Source organism: Notamacropus eugenii, chromosome 1, assembly GCF_028372415.1.
Source record: "Notamacropus eugenii isolate mMacEug1 chromosome 1, mMacEug1.pri_v2, whole genome shotgun sequence".
Lineage (NCBI taxonomy): Eukaryota > Metazoa > Chordata > Mammalia > Diprotodontia > Macropodidae > Notamacropus > Notamacropus eugenii.
Genome location: NC_092872.1, coordinates 538,299,585 through 538,305,580, shown reverse-complemented (window position 1 = coordinate 538,305,580; position 5,996 = coordinate 538,299,585). Strand labels below are relative to the sequence as shown.

The 5,996-nt window shown below is 35.8% G+C and overlaps 2 pseudogenes; one reads left to right on the top strand and one right to left on the bottom strand.

The window, feature by feature from the left end:
• The first annotated feature begins 668 nt into the window (after positions 1-668).
• Positions 669-2,206, top strand: LOC140520283 (hypoxanthine-guanine phosphoribosyltransferase pseudogene; annotated as a pseudogene).
• A 2,284-nt stretch (positions 2,207-4,490) lies between these two features.
• LOC140518800 (L-lactate dehydrogenase A chain pseudogene) lies at positions 4,491-5,450 on the bottom strand (annotated as a pseudogene).
• Positions 5,451-5,996: the final 546 nt, after the last annotated feature.

Below are 5,996 nucleotides of genomic sequence, written 5' to 3'. Positions count from 1 at the left end.
TTAAAATGGAAATGAATGTTGTATTTTGTCAAAAGTTTTTTCTGCATCTATTGAGTTAACCATATGTTTTCTATTAGTTTTGTTGTTGATATGATCAGTAATGCTGATATTTTTCCTAATATTCCACTGGCCCTACATTGCTGATATAAATTCTACGTGATCACAATGTATTATTCTCATGAAAACTTGCTGTATTCTTTTTTGCTAATATCTTATTCAAAATTTGTGCATCCATATCATTACAGAAATTGGTCTATAATTTTCTTTCTCTGTTTTGGCTCTTCCTGTTTTATGTATCAGATCTATATTTGTACCATGAAAAGATTTTGGTAGGACACCACCAATTATCCAAAATAGTCTAGATAGTATTGGTTTTAACTGTTATTTAAATGTTTGCTAGAATTCACTTTTAAACCCATTGGGCTGTGGAGAGTTTTTCTTAGGGAGTTAATTGATGGCTTGTCCAAATTGCTTTTCTGAGATGGGGTTAAGTATCAACTTCTTCTTCTCCTAATCTTGTTAATGTGTGTGTGTGTGTGTGTGTGTGTGTGTGTATAAATATCCATCCGTCTCACTTACATTGTCAAATTTATGGGCATACAGTTGGGCAAAGTAGTTTCTAATTACTGTTTTAATTTCCTCCTCTTTGAAAGTGATTTGAGTCTCCTCCTCTCCTCTCCTGTCCTCCTGCAGCTGCCCAGCCGTCGCCGTCGAGCCCCCTGCACCGTCATGGCGAACCTGAGCCCCAGCATCGTGATTGAAGATGACGAACCAGGCTATGACCTGGACTTATTTTGCATCCCTAAGCATTATGCTCAGGATTTGGAAAAAGTATTCATTCCTCATGGACTTATCATGGACAGGACTGAACGTTTGGCACGAGATGTGATGAAGGAGATGGGAGGCCACAATATTGTTGCCCTCTATGTCCTCAAGGGTGGCTATAAATTCTTTGCTGATTTGCTGGATTATATCAAGGCATTGAACAGGAATAGTGATAAATCAATTCCTATGACAGTAGATTTTATCAGATTGAAGAGCTACTGTAATGACCAGTCAACAGAGGACATAAAAGTGATTGGTGGAGATGATCTTTCAACTTTAACTGGAAAGAATGTCCTGATTGTTGAAGACATCATTGACACGGGTAAAACGATGCAGACTTTGCTTTCCCTGGTCAAGCAGTATAATCCAAAGATGGTAAAAGTAGCCAGCTTGCTGGTGAAAAGGACACCTCGAAGTGTAGGATACAGACCTGACTTTGTTGGATTTGAAATTCCAGACAAATTTGTCGTTGGATATGCCCTTGACTACAACGAATACTTCAGGGACTTGAACCATGTCTGTGTCATTAGTGAGACTGGCAAAGACAAGTACAAAGCATGAGATGCAACTTGGTGTGCAGAGAAGCTTTGAAACACTTTGGGGAAACCCATCAACTTCACCTCTGGACCACCAGCTAATTTGTCCAATGTTTCAGCCCTGTGACCATCTGCTTATTAGAGCTTTTTGCATGTACTGTATCTTGTCTGTTTTATATATTAGGAATGTCAAACAGTTGCTGCAGTTCTGATTGCTGTTTCATTTGCACTACAAAACCTAAAGAGACTATCACTACCCCTGGGTGGGTTGTATTGCTTGAATTGCTGTTTGACTTATGAATGGAAAATTACTTAAACCACACCGACACTGAATTGAAATAAAGTATTGTGAATGTAAGAGATGTTTAAAGAGGATATATTGATTTTTTAAATTGGTAATTTAATTTTATATGTTAATGAAAATGCAGAGAAGTGATTGAATATTGTTAGTTAGCACCTTTTTGGTGTCAAAGAGGGAGCAGTCAATTTCAATATCTGTTCCAGTTCTGTTACAGAATCCAAGAGGTTTGATTATTTTATGATAACCCTATCTATCTCCTGGAAAGAATTATTATTTCAAGAACTTTGGTTGTTGTTACTAATGGGAAATTAAAATGGAAGCAAAGAATTAATTTTATTGAGATGGGCAATAGAACGAAAAGCCAAAAAAAAAAAAAAAAAAAGTTCACTGAGCTGTCTGTCCCACTCTTACAGATTATTTCCTTTCTGTGCTCGCCAGTCAAAAGTAGTTTTCTTTTAAATATAATTGACATTCTGGACATTTTACTTTTGAAATCTATAATGCAAAATGCTTAAAATAAAGGCTGTCTCTTAAAAAAAAAAGAAAGAAAGTGATTTGACCCTTTTCATTTTTGATATTAGTAATTTGGTATTCTTCTTTTTTTAAAAAATCAAATTGACCAAATCTTTATCAATTTTATAGTTTTTTCCATAAAACCAAAAGTTAGTTTTATTTCCTCATTCAATAGCCTTTTGAATTTCAATTTTATTAATCTCTCCTTTGGTTTTCAGTACTTATAATTTGGTATTTACTTTGGGATTTTCAGGTTGTTGGTTTCCTAGCTTTTTGAGCTGCATGTCCACTTAATTGAACTACTCTTTCCCTATTTCATTCATGTATGCATTCAATGATATAAAACTTCCCTTAAGAACTGCTTTTGCAGTATCCCATAAGTTTTGGTAAGTTGTCTCATTATTGTCATTCTCTTGAATGAAGTTATTAACTTGTTTAACCCAGTCTATCTTTAGAATTAGATTTTTTTTTCAAATTAATTTTTGGTCTGTCTTTCCATATCCTTTTATCAAATATAATTTTTATTGCATTATGATCTGAGAAGGATGCATTGACTTTCTCTGACTTTTGGTACTGGATTTGTAAGGTTTGTATTTTTGGATATGTACCTTCTATCACTGAGATAAATGTATGTTCCTTTCTATCCCTATTCATTTTTCTACAGAGATTTATCATATCTGCCATATCCAGAGTCATATTCACTTCCTTAACTTCTTTCTTGCTCATTCTGAGGTTAGACTTACCAGGTTCAGAGAGGAGATTGAAGTCCCCCACTAGAATATTTTTCCTGTGTATTTCTTCTTATAACTCCCTTAACATCTCCTCTAAGAATCTGAATGCTATACCACTTGGTGTGTATATGTTTATAATGACATTGCATCATTGTCTATGGAGCCTTTTAGCAGGAAATAATTTCCTTCCTTATCTTTTGATTAGATATATTTCTGCTTTTGCTTTGTGGGATATTAGGATTGCAACCTTTCTTTATGTCAGCTGTAGCATAATGTATTCTGCTTTAATCTTTTACTGTTGCCCTGGCTGTATCCCCCTGTTTCAAATGTGTTTCTTGTAAATAAAGTATTGTTGGATTGTTTTTTTAATCAATTCTGCTATCCACCTCCATTTTATGGGAGACTTCATCCCATTCACATTCACAGTTATGATTACTATCTGTGTCTTTCCCTCCATGCTATTTTTCACTCTTTATGATTTTAGTTATCTCTTCTCCATTCCCTTCCAAAATAGTTTAAATTTTTGACTACTACCTCCTTCAATCTTCCCTCCCTTCCATCAGTCCCCTCTTCCTTTATTTTCCATTTTCCCTTACTACTTCTTCTCTCCCTTTTATCCTCCCCCTCTTTTCTTTCCCCTTCCCCCTTCTATTTTCTATAGGGATAGTTAGGTTTCTATACTTAACTGATTTTGTTGTTCCCTCCTTGAACCAAATCAGATGAAAAAAAAATCTCAAACACTATTCATCTCCCTCCTCTCTTTCCTTTTACTGTAATTTGCTTTTGTGCTTCTTCCTGTGATATAATTTGCCTTTTTCTGCCTCCTCAATTTCACTGTGACAATCCCTTCACACCTTTAAATCACATTTTCATCATCATACCATTTAATTTATACCCACTCTATCTATGTATATCCCATTTAAATATCATAATAAATATGCAATTCTCAAGATTAACAAGTGTCATCTTCCTTTACAGGGATGTAAACAGTTTGCCCACATTGAATAACAATCTGTTTTTCTTTTTGCCTGTTTGCCTTTTTATGCCTCTTTTGAGACTTGTATTGGAAGATCACATTTTCTATTGAGTTTTGGCATTTTTATCAGGAAGATCTGGAAATTCCTTATTATATTGAATGTCCATCTCCTTGCCTGAAATATTATGCTCAGTTTTGCGGGTAACTGATCTTTGATTGTAATATCAGCTCCTTTGCTTTACAGAATATCACATTTAGATCCCTCTGATCTTTTTTCACCTGTTACTTGTTGTTTACTCAGTATTTAGAGATAGCATGACACTTGAGGAATTGGTTATGTTGTACATATACAGATCTTTTTATATAATATGGAAATTTGGAACTATTGCTATATATGTGTATATATGTATGTATGTATGTATGCATGTATGTATGTATGTTCTATTCCCCATTTCTAATTTTAGGAAGAAACTAAGGTGTGTTCACAGGTTTCACATTTCTCATGTTTAGTCACTAATCAGAGGAAGGATTTGACCTATTTAAAAAGCAGATCATACATAACTCCCAGCCCCTGTCATATTCTCTCAATGACAGCGCATTCAAAGGTTTTAAAATTGCAGCTCCTTCTGGATCTCTCAAAGAGTATCTGTGCTCTTTTTAAAATGGCTGTCCTCCTCCAGATTCAGGTTGACCTTCATCACATCTGAAATTCCATTCTGCCCCAAAGCACGTGGGACATTAAAGAAGACATATTAGCCCTTGGTGGAAATTGGATGTACTCTCCTAAGGTTCTTCATAATGCTTTCTGCCAGATCTGTCACAGACAAGCCAATGGCCCAGGGATTGTAGCCCTTCAGTTTGATTACCTCATAAGCACTTTCAACCACTTGTTTATGAACATCTTTCCAATTCTCTGCATCAGCATCAGTTCCCAAAGAACGATAAAGGTTCTTTAGAGACCCACTGACAAGATTCACACACAGGAACACTGGAGTCTCCATGTTTCCCAAGGACCCATGCATGACAACTTGAAAAATGAACACCAAATCTCTCCCCCATTAGGTAATGGAAATGGACAGAATCTAGACCGCAACCACTTCCAATAACATGATTTTTAGGAAAGCCACTTATCTTCCAGGACACATATATCAAAACAACCACTGTTGTGGAAACAATAAGCAGCTTGAAATTTAACAATATTGGGAATCATGAATTTAAAGGTATTCACATTATACTGGACCAATTTAAGATGATGTTCTCCTTCCTGTTGATGTGTCCCAGCTTTAACAGTGACGAGTTTTGGGTTTACAGTCACACTGTAATCTTTGCTGGAAACAATCTTTGGCATTTTGAGGAAAAGGCTGCCTTGTTGGAGATCCATCATCTCTTCCTTTAGTTTGTCTTCTATTACATCAACTAGGACAAGTTCATCAGGCAGTTCCTTTGTTAAGATACTACTGGCACATTCTACGCCAACTGCACCAACCACAACAAGAGATCTTGTTCTGGGGAACTTGGTCTTCCTTTAGGACATTCAAGATAAACTGATCCTTGAAAGCTGATGCCATTTTGGATTGTATCTGGGGGATTAGCTGGTCAGACTGTGAAAGTTCTGAGTTAGATGTGAGGTTGCTGCTCCCAGATTCCCACCCCTCTGATCTTTTAATATAGAACCTGGAAGGTCCTGTGTGATACTGACTGTAGTTCCTCCAGAAGTTAATTGTTTCTTTCTGGCTGCTTGCAGTATTTTCTCCTTAACTTTACAGTTCTGGAATTTGGCAGAAATATTTCTTGATGTTTCCAGTTTGGGATCTCTTTCAGGAGGTGATTGATGGATTCTTTCCATGACTGTTTTGCCCTCTGGATCTAAGACCTCAGGGCAATTTTTCTTGATGATTTCTTGGAAGATATTGTCCAGGATGATTTTTTTTCATTATCACTTTTCAGTAGACCAATAATTCTTAGATTTTTTTTTGTCCTGGATTTATTTTCCAGGGTAGCTGTTTTTCCAATGAGATATTTTACATTTTCTTCTATTTTTTCATTCTTTACATTGTTTGACTGATTTTTGATGTCTCTTGAGTCATTAAGTTCCACTTGCAAAACAGTAATTT